The sequence below is a fragment of the Lagopus leucura genome, unplaced genomic scaffold (genome assembly GCF_019238085.1).
Source record: "Lagopus leucura isolate 7727_CA_CO unplaced genomic scaffold, USGS_WTPT01 Super-Scaffold_100008, whole genome shotgun sequence".
Lineage (NCBI taxonomy): Eukaryota > Metazoa > Chordata > Aves > Galliformes > Phasianidae > Lagopus > Lagopus leucura.
In genome coordinates, this window is record NW_024962265.1 from 24,940,662 (window position 1) to 24,964,731 (window position 24,070).

Below are 24,070 nucleotides of genomic sequence, written 5' to 3' on the forward strand. Positions count from 1 at the left end.
ATATGCTCTCAAAGACCAACACTCCTAGGGTCAGTTAAATTTACATCAGCATGGCACCTACCAGGAAGAAGCTTCAAAGGGAAGAAATACTGCCTTCCAACAGCCCCCCCCCCCCCAATCCAGAAATTTGGATATCTACTGAAAGTTTAAAAAGCAGTACTCCGTCCTTGATATTGAAGGACAGTTTCCCAATGAGGTCTCTACAACACTCTAACACTGCACAGCATCTCAATACACTGTACACGTAATGAACATACTTACTACATCACATAGAATTACTATATGCTATATATATAATGTAAATACAACACTGCTTCTCTGTCTTTCAGTAATTCTTCCTCTTCTGCAACATAAGCATCAATGTGCAGGCTAGCAGATCTTAACATTCACACTTACCTGTGACTCAGACAGTAAACTCATGTACAGGAAAAAAAACATAAATATTTCTGAGCATTCAAGGAATATTCCTTTACATCCCATTGAATATTAGTACATGGAAGTGCAACCAAATTATTTTTGCAAATATTTCTCTGCTCTCCTCAGAACTGAGGAGAGGAACACCACGACTATGTTCTAAATATATACTGTTAAGGACTAGAGAGCAAAATGAAAAGGTAGACAACAGAGCCAAAGAAATATCAACCAAAAATAACAAAGAAAATTTGAATTCAGTTCATATTCCACAATCCAAAAAATATTGTTATTTAAAAGCCTGGTGTGCACTCACGTGTATCTTTACATTAAGTAATGGCAGTAATGGCATAAACAAATCACAGAATCACAGAATCGCAGGGGTTGGAAGGGACCTCCAGAGATCATCGAGTCCAACCCCCCTGCCAAAGCAGGTTCCCTACAGTAGGTCGCACAGGTAGGCATCCAGGCAGGTCTTGAACATCTCCAGAGAAGGAGACTCCACCACCTCCCTGGGCAGCCTGTTCCAGTGCTCCGTCACCTCACTGTAAAGAAGTTCTTGCGCATGTTTGTGCGGAACTTCCTATGCTGCAGTTTCCGGCCGTTTCCCCTTGTCCTGTCTCCACACAATGCTGAAAACAATCTGGCCTCACCACTCTGCCCCCCACACCTTAGATATTTATAGACCTGGATCAGGTCCCCTCTCAGTCTTCTTTTCTCAAGGCTGAACAGACCCAGTTCACTCAGGCTTTCTTCATAGGGGAGTAATAATGCAGTAATGCCATAGGTGACTCCCAAACAAGCCTGAAGCTTTACAGAAGCAACACGCACTTATCCAAATAAACACTGTTTTTCTTCTCACTGAGTTGGACAAAACATCATTTAGCCTCCAGTCATCTTTAGAAATACAGATCAGGTATCAGCATCTCCATGCAGGAAGGAATCAATTTTAGCATCCGTATCATTCATGACAAAAAAAATTCTATACTGTAGTCAAGTGGTTTCCTCAAAGCAAGAAAATTAGTGCTGAAAAATACCTTGCTAAACTTGGAGGCTCTAGAATAAAATGTATATTTAATTTCATTGACCTGCTGTGTTTTCTCCTCCTTTCCCCCCCCCCCCTCTAGTAAGCATCCTAAATCAAATTCAGACATAGGGCAAGAGGAAACAATTGTTGAACTTGATCGTAGAGGTCTTTTCCAACCTGAATGATAAGTTGTATCAGGAGAAGTTTAGATTTGACACAGGGAAGATCTTCTTCTCTGAGAGGGTGGTCAAGCATTGAAACAGGTCATCCAAGGAAGTGATGCAGTCCCCATCCCTGGAGATAATTAAGAGGCAGGTGGACACAATACACTATAGGATGTGGTTTAGTGATGAGACATGACTGTTCAGGCTGTTGTTGGACTTGATGGTCTTCAACATCTTTTTCAACCTAAATGACTATGATTTCATGAAGGGACCCAAAAGGATCACTGAGTCCAACTCCTGTCTCTGCACAGGATCACTCAAAAATCAGTGTCATCCAGACACTTTCTGAGCTCTGGAAGCTCAGTGCCATGATCTCTTCCCTGAGGAGCCCTTTCCAGTTTCTGACCACCTTCTCATCGAAGAACCATTTGCTGATATCCAACCTCAATTCCTCCAGCTTCGTGCCATTGACCAAGACTTCCAAATCTCTTTCAGCAAGGCTGCACTCCAGCATCTCATCACCCAGTCTGTATGTATAGCTAGTCTTGCCCCTTCCCTGGCTACTGTTAAACTTCATGTAGATGGTGATTGTCTAACTCTCCAGTTTATAAAGATCTCTCTGTAAGGCCTCTCCACCCTTAATAGAGTCAACAGCTCTTCCCAATTTATTATCATCAGCAAAAATGCTCAAAACAACTTCAGGTCCTACCTCCAAGTCATTTAAGAAAATATTAAAGAGAACTGAGAATTGAATAACAATCATAACATTGATATAAACTGACAACATGAAATCAATCTAAGTATCATCTGCAGTGTCTTAATTATTGCTAAATATCTATAATGTAGTAAATGACTCTTTAAAGTTTTCCTAATGTTTGCTAGAAATTAGACATAAAAAACTTAGAAGAAATGATCATGGTTCTACAGCTTGAAGATTTGATTTGAAAGTGATAAACCAACTTAAAACACTAAGTGGTCTGCAATCTGAAATCTTGTTTCTGTCTTATTTAAAACTACTCAGTGTAACTTCCTTCTCAAACAGCAATTTAACAATTCAATACTACCACCGCTATGAAGAGAAAAAGTGTGCTTTGAAGCTATTTGATCTCTTCATATCAAAACTGCAGTCTTATACTGATTTCAGAATCTACTTTATTTGCTATTTTGCAAGAAAAAAGTAGAAAGACTACAAAAAGCAAATGCCAGAAGTAAACATTTTGATCAACGTAATTCTCTCTCAAAAAGCAAAACCCCTGCTGTTCTTTTTTTTTTTTTTTTTAAAAAAAAAAAAAAAAAAAAAAAACTTGAAATTTAACAACAAAATAAATGCATGTGTATGACTTGTTTACATCAGATAGAAATAAATCCCTCACAAGTGTGGAGAACAGAGAATTTTCTTCTGGTACCTTATGAAAAATATTTAAGGAAATGCCTAAAACTCTCAGTAGATCTTTTGACAATTTCCCAATGTAGTAGTTCAGACACCACTGCAATACACAACACAAACAGAATTTTCAAGTCAGTATTTTTTCAATTTTAGCACAGATAAAAGGGACAGGGTACAACTGTACTGCATGTGAAAAGGTAGGAGGTGCAGTAACACGTGAGGTATCACCAAGAAATGGGAGAAGTGCTGAGTCTGAAACACTGATGACTCGCTGTGATCTGTATGCCAGCAGAAATATGGTTTGGAAGGGACCAATAAAGTGGTTGGCCCCACATAGAAAAAAAAAAATTATATGCACTAAATAGTTTAAGCATGAAAACTTACAATAAACATGAAATTCAGCTACCCAAGTGAAACTGCACAAAAGCTCCTTTCTTCAGATGCATTCCAGGCTGCATCTACATAAACACCATGCTGGCCTTCAGCATGCTGCCACAACCTCAGGATTCTTAGTAATACGTAAGAGAGTTTGCAGCCTATGTTTAAATATTTCCCTTAAATACTTCCCAATTCAGCAACTCCCATTTTGACAGCTGTTTTGTAAGAAGACTGTCCTTGCAGATAGAGTGACCGCTCAAGGATGTAAGTGACTTTTCAAGGCACATCAGTGTTCACAGAACTGCATCTTGAGATGGGACAGGCAGAGTCAGACCACTACCACCACAAGCAGAACACCCCCCCCCACCTCCTTCCCACATTCCCAATCTTCTCCCTCTGCCTTCCCATGTGAAAAGTGGAAATAAAACTATTTAATCTCTACTGTATGCAAAGGCTTCTACAAACCAAAGCGCCAGCACTTCACTGAGAACTCTTAAATACTTTAAAGAGTTTTCGGAATAAAAGTTCCACGCTTCCTGAAAATCAAAGAGCAAGAACATCAGCAGAGAGCTGGTACTTGGGCTCACATTTGGTGAACAAAGCACCATTTGGGCCTGCTAATAAACTGCAAGCAGGACTCCCAGGCAGACATTATCTAAGGTTATCTTCTTTGCCAGAATGATCAAAGATCTCAGGGATAGTAGATGGACAAAAGAAAAAAAGTAATGAAAGCAGCAAAGAAAGAAATTAGTGGACTATAAATCTATAGGAAGACTGCTGAAAGAAAAACTGCAGACAAAAATATTTACTTTTAACAGTTAAAACTCATTCTATGTAACACTGACATGTTTCCAGGCTAGCTCCAAATTACGATGACTAAGTATTTTGTCATCAACAACTTGAAAAGTTTTTGCTCAATCCTTGAAAGCTTGAAACTAAACTTAGATTTTGGAATACAAATCTCTTTACAAAGACTTCTTAACTCAAAGCTTGAATATAACAACCTTCCTTCAATGGAAATCATAGAATCATTAAGGTTGGAAAAGACCAATAAGACCATCAGGTCCAACCATTAAGTCACCACCACCATGCCCACTAGTCGAGAAAACATTATCATCAATGTAACAGCATACACTTCCAAGTGCAACCCAAAATTCTACAACAGGTATCATGCACTGTATTTTGCCAGAGGATCTGCAAGAGGCTGCAATGAAGCTGCTGGTGTGCAAGTTGCCAGTTGCAAACATGACACCCTACTTAATTTGTTTTTGTATTCCCTACTTACAGAAAAATCACAGGCCAATATTTTGTAACCAAATAGCAAATATCCATCATTCTTCCAGAGAAACATTTATCGTGTCCCCTTGACAACTTACATCACTATCAAAAATACTATCTGTGGTACTGAGATGTGGATTCCCTATAGCATGTAACATTTGAAAAAAAATCAAGATTCTCTTCTGAACAGAAGCAGATTTTTATAGCAAATTAAATCTTCAAGAGAATGACATCAGTGGAACACAAATGTCAGTGCCTTAAACTATAATCAAGGACTGATGAATTTTTATCCTGGGAAAACACTGGTATTAAAAGTTTTTTTTATACCATCTTAACACAATCCCAAAAAATTTCTCCCATCTTGCAACAGTCTCATTTGTCCTTCTGAAATCCTGAAACTGTAAGCAATTACTTACGTGACAGCTACAACAGCAAATCTCAACACAACAGTTCTGTGGATCACTCTGGGTGTAGTCCCACTGCACCTTAAGTTTACCTCACTGATGGGTAGAGCCTTTCATTATTTTTGATTCTCCCCCTGCTACCTTTCTCGATACGGCTTCAATGTCTACTGGACTGTTGGTTGGACTGTTCCACAACAGCACACATCAGCAAAATGCTAACACCACCAAAATAGAACAATAAAGAGCATTTTTATCAATTCAGCACACTGAAATAACAGAATGGAGTTCAAGAAATACCAGAGTTGATGCACACAATTTATACAAAGGCTAAAAATCACAGCATCTGCTGAAAAATTCAATTTTAATTCCTTCCACGCTGCTCATATTCAACTTGTACACTTTCTCTCAGTCTCTACTTTCTCTTGAGTAGTTTTGCGTTCTATTATTTTAAATTTACTGAATTATCTCTGAGATCCTCCTGCTGATGATTCTTCATATTTCTTTCTCAGTTCCAGTCCCTTCAGATGTTGCTCCTCCTTTCATATGTCCTTCAGAAGGAAGGCTAGCTTTCACATGATACCAGTGACAGCTTTCCTGCTTTCATTCCTTCGGTTCATATTCTTTACCATTATGTTCAGCAGGATGAAGGAACGCTACAGGTTCTTACCGAACAAAGAGATTTACAACAAAAATAGAAAACTGAGATGGCACTAAGGTGCTGGAGTTTATAGGCAGCTGCAGGAGACAAGAGCACAAGAACATGTAGGAAAAAGTAAGCTATGATATTTAATGTCAAGGGAGTACTTTCTCAAAAACCCTTAAAGTTTCTCCTTTTTGCTGTCCACAGCACCCAGTAGTCACAGACTTTCTAATGTAAAATATTTCACAGCTTTGGCAAAGAGCTCCACATAGATACAAGAGATTTTATTACAAGCCCATAGGTTTCTAAATATGTCAGATCTCCTTTAAGAATGATTTCTTTACTAGTTTATGACTTTCTAGCTTAGACCACTAAATGGGTACAAATGATACAGTAGCGTTGTCAGTTCTCTGAACACTACAACTACTTCTGTATCAGCTTTCATATATTCCATTTAATTCCAAGAATTTCATGTCAAAAAAACCAACAACCTGAGATATCAACTTAAGTTCAAAAATATATATTCAAAGTCTTAAGCCTATGGAAAAAGTTTCTAAAAACATGAAAACAATGAGAATTTGAAATATTTTGATGCCTCTGAATTGTACCTATGTTCCTAGAAGTGACAGAATAAAATGACTGACTTCAGTGAATTCAGTTCATGATACAGGATGATTACAGAAGGCTAGCATGAAGTTAAAGCCCATGGTTGGACAGCTAAAAATTTTAATAAGGCCTGACTTGTAATCTATATTAAATCTTAAAACATCATTCTGTCAGGTGCCAACTAGGAGTCCTTTATGAATGAATACTAAAGCCCATTAAACAGAAAGGAGGTGAAAACAGAAAGGACTTCCTGGCAGAGGACGAGTCCCATCTCATTCCCTCGCAGTACATGCTCATTTGAATGCTACTATCAAGAAAGTTAAAGGGTAAAGCACGGATAGTCACCACCAGCATCCAGCAGCATCCTGTTGCATGCTGTTCCAATGGTCCATGGCAAAAGCACAGGGGCATGCAACAGCAGCATGGCCAGCCTTGGGCAGCAAGCAGGTAGAAGAAACAAGCGGCAGGGCAAATTCAAGAGGAAGCAACAGGTTTTAGGTAGCAGGTCCAGGAGAGAGGCCGTCAGCATGCAGGCACCAGCATCTTCCTAAGTCAGTCCCTCATATGAAACTGCATACAGTTTACAACTGAGGAAACAGAATGTATGATGTCCAAGTAAAAATCATTGTTAAATTTCAAACAGAAGATGAGTGGCAGATGACCAATTTACCATTATAACATTGGTACCAAGGTTATATGTCATACCTAACCCTAAGGACCAAGCCTTCAAGAGGAATAAATGACATCTAAGAAAACCAAGGCTGCTTTATCTGTAAGGACATTTAGAGCAATACTGGCAATGGTCCTATGCAAACGTAAGAAACAAATCAGCTAAAAATAGAAGCAATCAAAATACTTATTAGCCAGCAATTACTATCTCTCAAACTCAGCAGCTGAACAGAAGGTAGTTGAGGACAAACTGATTTGAGAATAAGAAGTCATGAGGTTCAGAGACAGCTGTCACTAAATTATGCCTATTAAAAGACAGTTTGCTTATTTGCTGTTGAGGATTCGAGAAGTCTGCTTTCACCATGCATGTCAGATATAAGTGTTCTGTTAATTATCTGAAATACAGCCTGTGGTCGCTACTTTTAGCTCATGTTATGTTCCGATTTTCAAAAGTAAAGAAGAATAGTAGGCACTTGTTTCTTTAGGCTTCATGGAAGCATACAACCCTAAGTGGAAAAGGGAAAAGAGATGGGAAGGGGAAGACAGAGATTCTATCACATGCTCTCTTTATTGCTGCCATGCTATTTCCACAGGGGAGAGCAGTACTCATCAGGAGCCCTTTACATTTTCTTTCTTCTCTCTTCTCTTTGGTGCTGATGCTAACACAGAGAGAAATTTCATTAGAAATAGCAGCACTGCTAATTATCAAAGGACACCCTGTGCTGAAACTGTGCTGGTACATGCTGTACCCTGCACCTTCCTGAGCTGCACTGCTCTGCTCTAGAATGAAAGCTTAGAATGAATGGCTTCCAGACTGTGTGTCATTTTCAGAACTATTTTGAGAATTCTAAAGAAATGTTATTTACAAGACACTGAAATTTTTCCTAGTGTGTAATTCACAGGTATCTTGATACCGTACACAACACCTTATTGCTCGAGAGATACTTTTCTCCCTTGCTGGGTTCCTAAAGAGTTTACCTTCATGCCAAGTAAGAATACACAGGACATTCCAGACAGCATTTTAGTTCCATCTCAACCACAGTGAAATAAAGAAAAGCTTCAAAGAACCCAGGAGATGAGAAAGCCAAGCAAAAACAAATGTAGATGAAAATTAATAGTTACTTCAGCTATAATTAACAGAAAACACTATATTAAAATAACAATGAATTGGATAAAGTCTACGTTTTTAGTTGAATGACAGTCCACATTCACAGAGTCATTTAGAGTGACAGCAAGCCATTAAAGCTCTGATGCATGTTGCCTAACAAAAATCTCAGAGGCTTCAAGGCAAACATGTGCATTGGTCATCAGGGTCACAGACATACCATAACATCTGATGAAGATGTGGATGTACTTCCACATGGCTATTCAACAGTTGCCCTGGCTTTGGTGGGAAAGTAAGTCTCAATCAAATTAGAAGATCCTGCTTCATCTGTTCACTACAAAATCTCTACTCAGTCAAAGCATAGCATCCACACAGAAACATCTGACGCTTTCAGCAACAGACTTGGATCCTTTGTCTATTTCAATAAACCAAAGAGCCAATACATACGTTCGGATGTTAAATCTGTGAATTAAAAAACCACAGTACTCACTTGTGCTGCCCTGACATCAAGTGTCTAAACTGGCTCCGAGGTTTAGGAGGAAAATGCGGGAGATGAAGACAAAATACAGCCACAAATGGATAAAATTGTATCTCTCTACATACTCCTAGTCTTTTAAAAACTGTGTATGGAAGATGGAAGTCCAAATTCTGTCGCTGTTCTCAAATTTTCATGGAATGCTTGCGCCAAGATTGGGCAGTTAGAGGTTACAGGGCAGCCTGTGCAAGGCTAGGTTTAAAACAAAACAACCATATGACAGAGCAAAACATCTTAATGCACCTCATAAAATTTTCTATAAATCTGAAAGAGAAAAGGACAAAAAAAAAAAAAAAAAAAGGTGTTTAATCTTTCAGAGAGCAAGAGCAAAAAAGGGTGAAAGGGGTAATAAACATGCTAAATTCTAAAATCAATGCCTCTTTTCAATATTTGTAAGGACAGACTTAACTGAAGCAAATAGCAATACCTTCACATGGTATCCCATGTGTGGTACTTCAACGCACACATAGTAGCAATGGAGTACTGTAGGACGCTGGAAGACATCAGACAGAAATGACAACAAACAGCAGATATCTGTCAGATCTTCATCACAAAAAAAAAAAAAAAAAATCCAGACGTTACGACAGTTTCTAATATTCTCAATTCTCAAACAAATTACAGCCAGGATTTCTACCAATCCAGAATCTGGGTGGAATCCATTCAACAGTCCACCAGATTAGTGTACTAGGAACACACTGAAAGAAGATCCTACGCCTAACTTAATCTTAAGAAAAACTATGAGTACTTCCTGCCAGTGGGAGAAGTAAAAATGATTTACGCTAGGCTGCCTTCCCCTTAGAAAGATCCAGGTGAAGTAATCAGAGCAGATCTCCTGCACAGCCTCAAGCAGTGTATTCTGTTTGACGGGTCTGAGGAAGAGGAGGATCGTAGAGAACAGCTGATCCTTTTCTCTATGAATCAACTGTGCAAAGACCTCAAAGAACCAAGATGATGCTGTCCATTTCTGCTTGGGCACACCGTGCTGCTGCAGTCCTTGGATATGAGTCTGGAAATCTCACATGGATTTATTTCAGAAGCACTATGAGATCCCAAACAAGTAAAGTGAGGGTTGTGCACCCCCTAAAGACCTCATCTCTCTGTTGCTGAATTTATCCACTGGAGTCACAACATGAAAATGGATGCATCAGACATGTTCCTGTACTGAGGAGGGAACTGGAGGAGTATTTGTCCCATGGCCTGATACTGACACCACTGCAAAAGCTTTCCATGTGTTGAGAAATGGTGAACAGCCTGCCTAATAATTCACAATAGGAGAGCACGCAAAGTGTTAGTGATGTGTGGCACAAGGCATCATGAAGGTTAGCTGGGATGTGTATTGTCAGTTAAGTAAAACTGAGTCTAGAATCCATTCACAGCCAAAGAGCTCTTAGACTGAGATTTAATGGCTTCTCCAGATTTCAGTAACTTAACTTTTGATTCAAGCATTCACCTTGGGACCCAGATGCTTGGAAAGTGGCTGAGTCATTTGAAGAGATTCAGGTTTTGCACTTTTGTGGAATCCTTTAACAACTGAACAATTGTCAAAGTAAATGAAAAAAGGCAGGCAGAGACATGAGAATTTAACAATGATTGCCACTACCATGTTGAAAACTTCAAGGGTTACAGGCAGGACAAAAGAAAAGCCTCTGAAATGAAGAGAGTTATCATGTGAGTACAAAACAGATCACTGACAGTGGGCCAGATTTATAACTGTATGAAAACATGCACCTACAATATTAAAATAAGTTACAAACTGCCTACTGAACATGAATTTCAGACACAGGATGCCAAAACACCCTATTCCTTTCTCTTTGTGGGAAATAACCTCTGTAAATCCCACTCTACGAGGGTGTGCTGCAACTGCCTAAAGGATATCCACAACAGTACAAAATCCATCTTCAGATAATGCATATTTTCATATAAAGGGTATCTAAAAAAGGATACAGAAGTGGAGGTATGTGGTAAGCTGGATCAACAGTCACTGTTCACTATATCCAGTCCCCAAGTATCTAATATTTTGTTATAAAAAGACACTAGGAAGCCCATCACACAACAACAACAAAACCAAGGCAGTTAAGGAAAGTACAAGTTCCTGTGCTAGCATCAGTATTCCTCTAACTCATGATCTGATCTGACAGTCAGTATCTACAGCTGTCATCAACCACAGCTTAGGCTGTTCAGATTACCATGTGGATGACTGAAGAGGGTACAGAGACCATTTGGAGCCTTGTTCCTAGCAGAATACATCCTTCTACTAGAAGATGCATGGAGACGTGACATAACAATTTGGGGTGCATCACAACAGAAGCATGGGCTTTCACAGTCCAGAAACTGAGGTTAATAGGAATTCCTTGACAGATGTCTGGAGCCAAGATGAGCATCTCATTAGAAGAGTGGATGCTGTAGACTGACCAAAGTTTCCATTACAGTTACAGAGACTGCCACAAAGCACCTGGTGTCTCAGAAAAGAATGCAGTTCTTCTGATGTGTACAGGGGGACAATCTGAAACACAAGAACTTCTCCAGTTTACAGATGAAATTGCAAGGATGCAAATGAAGAGACTTAGCTTCCAAGGTGTATTATGTACACTCATGAACAAAGAAAATTTAATCTTTAGTAAGCAAAGAGTGAAGGTTTTTTTCTTAATATATGGCAAGACAAACAATAAATCACTGCTTGTACTGGTAGCAGGTTTTTTGCCTCAGTAATGCAAACTGCTTCAGAAGAGATTTCTCTATCATTCAGATCAACACAGATCTAACAAGTGATAATTCCAGCAAAAGCTTGAAAGAATTCTTCAACAATATTTTCTATCATGTAAATATGCTTACTACATTGATGCAGGTGTGCCATTGTGAAATGCCACAATAGGGAATACGTCTAGTCACTTCACAGTAGCAAAATCTATTATCATGAAAGAATTTTCATTTCAGACATTAACTGAGTGTCAAAATGACAGAAACATATGGTCTTTAACTTCACAGTTTATTATATTACCTGATTGGTCCCTAATTTCCTTTTTTTTTTTTTCATATAAGCATCTCTCTCACACTGAGTTAGTTTTTAAAATTAAACTATGTTGACTGGTGTTTGACAACAAGGCCTAAGAGGATGTTTTGACATGAAACCATACAACCTATCTCGTTCAAAACGAAACCAGTAGACATCTTTGAAGTTGCTGAATTAAAATCAATTTTAAAAGCCAGATATAAAAACATCTGCAGGATTTCCTCTCTGAAAAACAAAACCAAACTTTGAGGATGTATGTTATGTTTAAAAATTGTTTGTGTTTTGTTTTGTTTTAAATCTGCAGAGCAGCATACTCCTAGCAGAACCAATATGCATTCAATTCAAAAAAAGAGTAATGCTGCCTCATTATTGTTGATGTAATTATGTTAAGAAATACTGCTAGGTGAAGATAACAGTTTCTCTTCTCAGCTATAACAGTAAAGATATAGCTAAATTGGACTACATGATTAAATCATTCCAAGAGGCCTGATTTAACATTGCATCTTTTAAACCACAGGTTACTCTGATAGATAGGAGAAATTTTTATCTAAAGATTCTTACAATTCTGGGATTGTTCTTGAATAATGTGCTATTGTCTTGGTATTGAGAAATAAGGGACTGGCAGTTCAGGGTTTCCTTCTCCATGCCCAACATATCACACATAAAAGTAACATGAAAACACATCCCTGTATTCTTAATCAGTATGATTAATTATTAGTAGAATTTTCTCTTAAATTTAAACATTTATTTGAAGTCTGAAGTTTTTTAAAAAAAACATGATTTTTCCAAATTAAAGTGTTAGTACTTACAGAATCAACATTTTCTGCTAATAATTTAGTGTGCTTCAAAGTCTAAAGCAGAAGTTCCATGTTTGCTAGTAAGGACGATAAAGTTTTGAGATTTCCTAACCAAAACGGACATGTAACATTCTGAAATTCAAAAAGGTTTTAAATGTTTTAATGCTTTATATACTCATCAGCATATATTTTCATGATTTTGGCAGAGCTACCTCAAGTAGGTTTTACTTAAGCTGCAAAGGAGAGAAAAATGCCATTTGTTTCATAAGCAGGAATGGCGAAGTCTAACTGAAGACTAAAATTGGTATTTTGTATTCCAGAATTTAAGAAAGGATTCCTATCACTCTAGAATATGTATGTTCCACAGATATTAAACCAACCTTTAAAGTACTGTTAAAAATTATGGCTGTTGGAAAAATAAAAAAATAAAAAATAGTTGCATCTTAGCTCAGACATCTTCCGCATGTTTCAATTCTTTTCGACCTTACAGCTGAGGAAGTTTTTGAGGAAGGCCTGCACACTACTTTCTTGCAGAAAAGTGGAGCTGTCTTCTCCCCTGATGCCTCTTTGGATGCTTCAAATCCTTCTGATGTCTGTGCCAGCCCAGAAACACAGAAGGAAGCAGAAAGCTCGTCAGGAGAGGTCATATGGCAACCCATCCATGCAGCCAATGATGCCACATTCATCAAACAGGGCAACCCCAAGGTGTCTTTTCCACCTAGAGTGCTGTGCTGCTGGTAGGATGCAACATGCTCACTGCAGGCTGTCCTCATTCCTGAGCTGTCCTACCCCAGAGCTCAGCTGCAGCTGCACCTGATGGAAGGGTCACCACCAGCACCCAACAGCAATTGTCACTGTTTTAAATTAGAATAAGAACAACATTAACTAAGCATTCTTAGAAAGCAAGACAAATCAGACGTAAAGGAAATTAAATATCAACAATTAAAAAAACTCTCTACAACTCTTATGCAACATTATGGATTTTTTCTTGATTCCACATCTAGAAGTTACTGCTTTTCATATGTATAAGACATTACTGAATTTTTAGACCAATATATTGCAGTATGAGAACACAAACACACAAGTCAACTCAGCATGAAACTCTTCTGCCACCCACCACTTCTGTCAGCTACTCTGAGCAGTTCACTGTATCTTCCAGTAGGAAATGATAACATGCCATCATTTATGCTTAAATGATACGCTTTTTAGCCAAGATGCAGTAAACAACCTCTGAAGTACTCCATTAAAGCTATCCAGAATTTCTACAGTAGATTCACTTGAATTAAACAATATATACAAAGCACTTGTTAATTGAAAAGAGAGAATACAATGAATTCTCAGATCTGTATTTAACATTCATGTCATTTCGCTTATCTCTCTGCCATACAGCTTTTAATACAGAGATATTTTTTTTGTAATAGTTAACACTGAAGAGATTAATCTCAACTCTGCTGGAGAAGAAAACATAGTAAACGTTATTATTAACATGGGTGTTAGCCCTCCAGAGTGTGCACTCCTAAATTCTGGAAAGAGGCATGTGCAGCTAATACTGTTTTCTTTCCAGAGTTTCATACAAACCACTTCAAATCTAGCTACCTGGAGTACAGGCCTACCAAGAAGAAAAAAAAAAAGCAGATCTCTTAAAGTTTTCTTTCTCCTCTTGCTCCATGAACCTCCACTTTTCAAAATTAATAAGCAGTAACTGCCAGAAAATATAGAAAGAATAATTGCTATTGTATAAAGCTTCACTGATTCTCTTTTACAAGCTAAGTGTGAAAAGCATTTTTTTTAAATAAAGAACTGGTTTCATTGCCGTTTTTGCCAAGTATGGGAAGGAACTGAGATACAGATAAAATAATGGGAAAAGGAAAAGAGATCTTTGTTATTTATTTTTATTGAGACAATTACTATGGAAAGAAATGCCAAAGTATTAACCAAGCAAGATTTTGTTTCTAGTACTCCCGTTTCTAAGAAGAAGTGCTTTCTTTTCTATCTGTATTTTCTCCCCTTTGGGGTTGTTCGTGATTTTAAGTGCTCCATATAACGAACATCCGTCAACCCAACCTAATTTCTCTCCACCACATCCCCATAACTCTCAAAAGACCCTTCCCATGAAAAAAAAAAAAAAAACAAACCTGCCAGGATGAATCATAGAATGGCTGAGGCTGGAAGGGACCTTTGCCCAAGCAGGAATATCCAGAGGAGGGTGCCAAGGACCACATCTAGGCAGCTTCTGAAAATCTTCAGTAAGGAGATTCCACAAGCTCACTGAGCAATCTGAGCTAGTGCTCTGTCACCTTTGCAGCACAAAAGTGCTTCCTGACGTCCAGAGGGAACTCACTATGCTTAGTTTGCAGTTTCCCATCCTGGAACTGGGCACTACTGAAAAGAGCCTGGCTCCCAACCTCTTTGCACTCTCCTTTCAGAAGTTACCAAACTTCCTTCTGTCCTTGTAGTACAAAGCACAAGCCCTACTACTACTCTGGGAGCTGAGTTCAGCCAGGACTGGTTTCAGAAAGATCTTTATGAGAAAATACAATCCAGGTATCACTCATCTTTCTTCTAATGGACTCCCCATCTCATTTCTTGTATCAGTGCTTCAGGACATCCATAGAATCCTCTTCTGTAAACCGTAAGAGAAAGGTTAGTAAGAGGACAGGATTTAATTTAAAGAGAGGGAGAACTGAAGATTTCTACCTGAAAAAGATGGCAGGTAGATAAGACAGCGATGCTGCTGTTTCTGAAGTCCACATCAATATTCTTGATTTTTGATCAGTGCAACATGGCAAAGAAATGAGAATTAGTGAAAACATAAGGTCAGTACAAGTCACTATGCCTGCAGGACAATTAGCGTATTTGAGAATGCAGATTCAGGGAAAAAATAACCTTCACAATACCAATCATGACTAAACAGCAGTGCTGGGAAAGCAATTCACTAGCCTAAAATCCAAACTCTTAACAAAGTTCTTTATGAAACAGATTCTATCCATTCCTTGACATGGAAAGCTGATGAAAGAAAGGATAAAACACCTCCAAAATTTAAACAGTGATAGACTCTGGCAAGCTGTCCTACTCACAGTAGACTTTTTAGAGTCCTTTTCTTCCTTAGTCTAATATCATGAGGGGCCCGAATGAAAAATATCTCTTTTTTGTCACCAACTATTCCAACAGGCCAAGCCACAGTTGAGGTATAACTCAAAAATTTTGAATTCTCAAACCAATGTTAGACTTCCATGAAATCCTAAAACTCCACTGTGTACATGTCTGTACAATCAGAAATCTTCAAAACTTAGGGAGATTAAAAGAAATAATAGACATGCAATAGATACATTCTTTGGGCCTAGTCACTTTGGGACAGCAAATGTTGGTTAAACACGAAATTTGATTTCCACATGGAAGATAAATCTGATAAGAAGCTGGAGGCGTTTGGTAGTAGCAAAGGCATTAAGAATGAAGCTATAACAAATAACAAAGTGTATATAACATTCAGAGTGTACCTACAGTGTATTTAACAAATTAGCTTAACACAATATCCATTACAACAGGAACAACAGATATATATGCTATATGTAGCAACAAATAGTGTAGGCTCCTTTCAATAGAATAAGGAACTCTTCTCTTCCCAGTAAAGAGTAACTGGAAGAACTACAGTATATAATCAGCTGAACATTAACTGGCAGTGGTCAAAGGACTAATGTAATCTCTGAATGTATAAGCAAAGAAATGTGACTGAGAAGCTGTATTACCTGAGTATTTGACACCAGGGTCACTCCTACTGAAATAGCAGCGCTATTCTGATAATGACAATTCAGACATGGCACTGGTTAAATGGGGAGGATTCACAGAACACACTAAGTATAATTAAATCACTGGAAAACAGGCCTGGCAGTGAAAAAGCAAATCTATTCTGTTTACCAAAGAGAAGATTATGGAAGATGTAACCACAGCCTGTAAATACACAAATGCATGGCAGAAGCTTAACAATGGTATTTTATTTCCCCCTCTTCATCTCCTAAGAGAGAGATAAAAACACCCTGGGAAGCTGAAGCAAAACAAATTCAGATTAGAATTTAGAGGCAAGAATTGAACACTGAATTGCTATGTACTATAGCAGGTTACGAAGGGCTACAATGGATTTTCCATCCCTGTAAGTTTTCCTTCCCTTTAGCCAGTCTCATCAATGAGATCAACAGTTTTTCTAAAAGATAGGAGGACTTCATCCAATCTTCATTGTCTGTAAGGCAGAAACTGAGGAAGTCCTTGGCAAAGGAATGACAAAGGAAGTCATACCCAAAGATTACAGTAGTACTTTACAGGCTTAAAGCTGCTAATGTGGGATAAAAGCACTTTCTTTTTTTTTAATCTTTTATGCCTTCATGACACAGCAATTGCTGAGAAGCACCCATTACCAACCAAGACCTAGCTCTACTCAGTGTTGTACAAACAGAACAAATAGGTAATCTCTGCATAGGAAAGCTTAACATCTGAGTACAGAAGACAAAACAGCTGGAATCAGAGGGGGGCAGAGAGGAAATAATGAAACAATACAGGTCAGCACAAAAGGCAGGAGCCCTCAAATCAGCAGCCTACCCATTGTCACACTTTCTTCAGGCAACACAGCAAGGGAGAGTTTTAATGAGGGAACTGAAGTTGAACAGATTTAGACCAAAAATAATTTCTAGTAGTGAGGAAAATTACCAGTGCAGCAAGTTAGTAAGGGCTGTCATGGGATCTCCATCATTGTAAGTATTTTAAACCAGTGTTGATTTTTTTCCCCCTTGGAATATGCGCTCTACTTCAAATAGGAATTAATTCTTGAAGTTGTTATAGAATTACTATTATGCTGAAGATCCAACTGGATGATCACAGTCATCCCCTATGGTTTTACTAAACATGTTTTCTAAGCAATTCTCACCCCTTTAGAAGATCATGATTTTGTGTTAAACAAAATTATCAGAGTCAGCTCACGGAGCCCCACAAAACCAATGAAAATGTTCACAAAATGGTTCTGCTTCAGGACAATTCAAGCACTCTTTTGAACAGTTTTTGTTTTGTTTTTAACATGAACTAAGTAAAACGAGAGGCAGACTTCACAAAGCCCATAGACATATCATACAATTGTTTACGCTTTTGAGTAAATCATCAAGTGCCCTAACAATGATCATATCAATATTAAGAGAAAAAAAAATGACTATCTCACTCTTATTACAAAACTTGCTTGTCTCACAGAAACAAAATGAAACACAGAAAACAAAATAATGACAAAGAAGGAAAGTAGAGGATTCATTATCAGCTTATAATAACAAACATATCTAACAGGAAGGAGCATAGAGTAAGACTCGTATTGTCTGTGTTAAAACATTAGTTAAGTTTTCAAGCTAGCAAGTGAGCCTCTACCAGGCCTAGGAGCTTTAGGCAGTACTTCTCAGCCACAGAATCCCACAGGGACCTCAAGAGGTCTCTAGCACAGTGCCCTGCTCAAAGCAGGCTCAGCTATGAGATCAGACCAGGTTACTGAGGACTATCAAGGGGCCAAGAATTTAACAATCAATGGAGGAAAAGAGGACTTAACATTCCTGACCACAGTAATCTCATTAAGCATACAACTAAATAGGTTTATAAAATATATTAGTGTTTATCTTCAACTCATTAAAATGTTAAAGAAATTGTGTGCATCCTAAGACAACCATCAAATGCAGAAGGCCTTAGTCAAAGTACTTCCTCTCAAACACTACTATATGTAAGACTATACAGCCTCCTTAAGACCAAGCTCACATAGTCGGCAAATTCCAACATGATTTGAACAATATGATTCTGACATTAGATTGCCCATCTTTACAACAGCAAAATTTTTGGCATCTATGAAACCCCCCCCCCCCCCAAAAAAAAAAAAGATTTTTAAGTAAAAATTTTGTCAGCTAATTTTTACATGACAGATTGTTGTTTTTTAACCAACTGAAAAAGCATTAATTCGGATAAGCAACACATTAAGAGAAGAATAACGGGCAAACTAAAAATACAGCAGGAAAATGAAGTCTTGGTCAAGTAGTGAAAGAGATAATGGAAAATACCCTATTACTGCATTTGTATGGAAATCCACACATCACTAGGCAGATAAATCTCCAAGGCACCAAAATGCAAGAATAACAAATCAGCATTCTAACGCATTCTCTGTTAGTCAAAACTGGTATCATCTTGGAAAACTTATTAACAGTTTCCTTTGCATTTTCAATGACATAGACATAAAACATGAAAATACGATTAAAGTTGAAGAAGTTAACCAATCCTTGTAATGCTCTTCCAAAACATCTGACGCTGCTTAGTCAATACATACATTTGCCCAAAATACATTACAAAGAGCTTTTTACCTCTCGCATTTGTAGAGAGCACCATCAGATCATGCCTGCTGGCTGCCGCATAAGAACATACAGACAAGAATGATTAGGTGGTTTGTTTTAAAAAAACAATCTTAGGCATCTTGAAGGACTGAGGGAGACAAAGTCTGAATACAAACATAGGGTACATACCTGAAAAATCATTAAGATTTTCATCTTTTGAGTAATAAAGCATGACTACATTAATCTCATCACTGGTGACACACAGCAGTAACTTACAACCACATATTCTGAGGTAAGTATGAAGAGCCCTTCTCCTAAGCAAAACTTCCTAACTACTATAATGAAGAATCACATCAACTCTGGAAGCCTTCATAATGGTGTGAAGTTCAGTGAGATCTGGACAGAATTCCTGATTGAGTATCACTAAAACAGATATTTGAGAGTGAGCTACTGACATACCTTGAGCCAGAACTCAAGTTAAAAATAAATAAATAAATAAATAAAAATAAAAATAAAAAATAAAATTAAAAATAAAACCACATCTGCGGTTATTACAGGACTCTGACTCAGTCTGCAATTTCAACAGTCTGCACAGACACAGCTACTGCTTATCTGCCAGCTCTTGGAACAGTCTTAGGAGTTACCAGAAGAAAGCAATCCCAGCTGCACAAAAAGCAAGACCTCATTTGATGCTGAAGGAGTAAAAAAGTCTGTATGAGAATATAGGAATTTGGAGGAGAGAAAGAGTTAAAATAATTTTCAGATTAAAGACAGCGTTAGAAACCAATTTTTTAAAAACCTGAAAGAACACTAATTAAAACTATATGCATAACTATCAATCTCATAATGCAATAGCATTCCTGTGACCAAGACTGGTAATTTCTGAACATAACTATCTGAACATAACTATCCGAACATACAAAAACACATTTTTACCATGTGGCTGAACAGTGGAATAGCTTGCCCAGACTTCTTGTAGACTCTCCATCCTTCTAGATATGGAAAATCCAATTGTCCAACCTGTTATAACCAGCATTCCTGGAGACAGGCAGGTGGACTGCAGGATCTCTGGACGTCCCTGCCAGTCTCAACTATTCTGTGAACTTCAGGAAAGAGTACCAAAAGAAACTAAAGTCTTCATGCTCAAGTATCCTAAGTACTAGACTTGCATCCATTTGTGGATTTTATTTAACACTGTAACCAGATTTTCAAGGAGTATAAGGAATTGAAACGTTGATTGATACTACTGGTAAACAGACTGGGCTCAAGCTTGGGTGAAATCTTGAATAACTCACCCAACACAGAAGACTGTGTGGGACTGAAGTCTAGATCAGGCAGACAGATGAGAACTGGCAGATGAGCAGACTGGGAAGATGTCCAGTTGACCAGTTTTTCCTGAAAGATGTCTGCTACTGATGTTCTCCCCAGTGAGGAGTTACCCAGCACTCAGAATTTAAGGTAGTGAGACTTATGCAGACTTCAGACATGATCCCAAAATTCTGCATTAGCAGAGCCTGAAAAAGAGGTAGGTAATCTCCAGTTATTCCATGTAACACTATTAATCATGTTACCAAAATTATCTATACTAAAGACTGACCATCTAGCCCTTCCTACTTTAACTGCAGAAGAACATTTATGGGGACAGGAAGAAGATATGCATATTTTTAGCTGCTCATAAAAATTTGAACAAATGCAACAGAGACTAACACAAGGCCCAGGCCTTCTGAAAGTATCTGAATTGTATCTCAGAAAAACATCTGCAGGGATATCAAACAGAAGCCTTCCATTCACAGTGCCTCGAGGTGAAGAGGACCAGCTCATTTTGCAGGATGATCAAGACAGCCCACAGGTGGTATCAAACATCTTGCTCCAAAACCACTGTACCATTAGTAGAACTTGACTACTTCCCAGAAAAGAGAATTCACACTAACTTGCCAATTGTTAATTGTGTATCAGACAGTTTCTTTTATATGAATGGGATGACTCAGGTACAGGAACGGAACTTAGAATCACAGGATAGTTTGGGTTGGAAGGGACCCCAAAGATCATCAAGTTCAATCCCCCTGCCACGGGTAGGGCCATCAACATCCAAATATGGTATTAGACCAGGTTGCCCAGGGCCCCATCCAACCTGAGCTTGAACACCTCCAGAAATGTAGCATCCATAACCTCTCTGTGCCTGTTCCAGTGCCTCACCACTCTCTCTGTGAACAACTTTCCCCAACATCCAACCTAAACCTTCCCTTCTTGAGCTTAAAACCATTCCCCCTATTCCTATCACTGTCTACCTTTGCAAGAAGTTGATTCCCCTCATTTATATAATCCCCTTTATATAATGCTTGTAGCCTTCTTTTCTCCAGGCTGAACAAACCCAGCTTCCTCAGCCTGTCTTCACAGGGGAGGTGCTCCAGCCCTCTGATCCGCTGGACACTCTCCAACAGCTCCATCTTCCTTGTATTGGGGGCCACAGACCTGGACACAGTACTCCAGATAGGGCTGCTCGAGGACAGAGCAGAGACAGACAATCACCTCCCTGTCCCTGCTAGCCACCCATCTTCTGATGCAGCCTAGAATAGCATTTGCAAGCTGCAAGAGCACACTGATGGCTCATGTTCAGTTTTTCATCCAGCAGGACCCCCAGGTCCTCCTCCACCGGGCTACTCTCAAGGATTTCTTCTCCCAGTCTGTATACATATCTGATATTACTCCGACCCAAGTGCAAAACCTTGCACTTTGCTGTGTTGAACCTCATTATGTTCACATGGGCTTAACTTTCAAGTTTGTCAAGGTCCCTCTGGATGGCATTCCTTCTTTCTAACGTGTCAAACTTCCTGTAAGCAGCTGACTTGAGTGCCAAGATCCCCAAAATACTGTTCATCCAAGTGAAGAAGAAGATGCTCCTACTGCAAAAAAAAAAATCTACATAGGAAGGGAGACGTGAAAGGGCCCCTTCCAAAAAGGCACTAGATCTGAGTAATAATATTTCATCTGAAAGGATGGTCACACCTAGACTAAGGGAGTATCTTCATCGGTAACATCCTAGTCCGGAATACATACCCAGTTTTTGGTTTTGTTTTGTTTTTTTTGGGGGGGGGTTGGTGATGCACACTGCATTATACTGCTGCCATATATTCTCACAAAAGCCTATCAGGACTTTGGAAGGGAGAAATACAGTCCAGAAATTGAGTCCTATACATCCAGAAGTACAACCTTAACAACTGTCAGGTGATACACATATTCAATAGAGCACAGATGAATTCAGTTTCTTCCTAAGAGTCAAGAAGATTTTGAAGTCCACTTTATGAGAGTCTCATAAACAGGAAACATGAAAGAACTTCCTTTTAAAATAAGCAAAGAATATAGCCTTAGGTAAAAATCAATCACTGAAAAACCTTCAGGGATGACGTCTGAGAGCCTTTGAGCTCTAGGAGGTCAGGAGAGAAGATCTGGGAAAGTGATCTGTATTTGTCATTTTTTCCTGAGACTTCACTGAAGTGACAAAAACAAGATGTTTTAAAGAAGGAAGCACAACTGTGCCATCTGGGTATCAGGCACAGAAGGTGGCCTACTAGTACTGGGTAGAAGACTGACATTTTTAGGATTATGTATGTATAGAAACAGAGGACAAGAAAACAGAATCAACCGACCCTACCTCTCTTCTTCTCCCTCCACCCACTCTTTACTAAGCAAAAGACCACAGCGGTGGGGTTGTCTCAGGAGAAGCTGACATCATTTTGCCACTAGACTTCTTTGGCTGCTAAGAGTACTCAAAAGCAGTTCAATCCGTAATGTGATGTTTCCATACTCAATTACTTTGAGTAATTTCTGTTCAACTTTGAGTACCCCAAAGTACTGATGAACTTAAAATGTTGTCAGGAAGTTAAATTATACAAGAAGAGATTGGAAATGAATGTTTGAATGAATTAAGTAAGTGCACAGATTGGTTACACAATGTTCTGTCAAGAATATGGTAATAATCACCTACTCTTTCCAGCTGCACAGAAGATACCAAAGAGGAAAACATGAAGCTATTTAGGTTGGTTAAACCTTGTAGCTAACTACAGAAAGATGAATCAAAAGAGGATTTTAAAGGCAGTACTCCCATAGATACAAAATAATCAAGAAAAAAAAAAAAAAACAGCTAAAAAATTCCAGGATAAAATTAACTCTGAAGAAGGCATTTTATCTGAAAACAGACTCCAAAAGCTACTGAAGAATTAAATGTGCCTCTAAATTAAATAAACCAAATAATTTTTACAAGTTTCTCATAGAGTTCATCCACAAGTTTTCAAAGTACCGTGTGACAGGAAAGCACAGAGGTTTTATAAATCTAGTTAAGCAAAAGAGATGGGCACATCTCAGAAGGAACATTCTGAGTTGCCGTGTGTAATCTTTTCTATTTAAAGCAATCATGCTATGCCAACTATGTTGCTAAGTTCATCAGACTCCTCTTTGAAATCTCTTGCCAGCTGCCCAACTTGGATGCCTGGTTCTGCCTTGAATGTTCTGCCTTTCAGTCAGAATTTATCCAGGGCCCATTTAGACTAATACTTGTTCAAACAATGTCTCTTAGCTTAAATTGCTATTCTCTCTCCCTGATGCCTTCTCTGCCTTTCCCTAATGTATTTAGAAATATAAAAGAGAAATCATATCCTCAGTTTTTGTTTCATTAAGCTAAACATGTCACAGTTTCTTAATCTCATCTTACAAGATAAGCTTTCCATTTCCTGATCACCCCTGCAGCCCATCTCTGATTCAGTTCCAATATTAATTCATTTTTCCTAGGGAAAAAAGGCATTAGGGTTAATAGCCTGTTTGTCCCTCCTAGTTCATGGCTACCTTCATCACTTTTCTGTGAAATGATCCCAGAGTTACAGTACAGATTAAAGTAATGTCGTTATACTACAAACACACACACACACACACAAATTCAGATTGCACATTACATCAGATATGATGACAACCTGCTGTTTGTAAATACTGATTTGGACAAACAAGCATGCATTGCTCATTTTTATTATATGCCTAAGTAGTAGGCAGCTTTTCACAACCAAGTGACCAACATAAAATTAAAGCCTACATCTTAGCACTAAAATAAAATACATTCTTCTCGTAACCCACACATTTTTATTTGCAAGCATGTTGTGAACTGAATTTTCTGACCATGCATGTATGCGTGCATCCAGAGACACAGCTTCAAGCTCTCACCATAGATTTAGCCCACAATTGACCTCAGTTGCTTAAACCAGATCTGACCTGAAACTTTTCTCAACAATTCAAGTCTATCCATCTCATTACTTCCGAAGCAAGCACACAAAGTT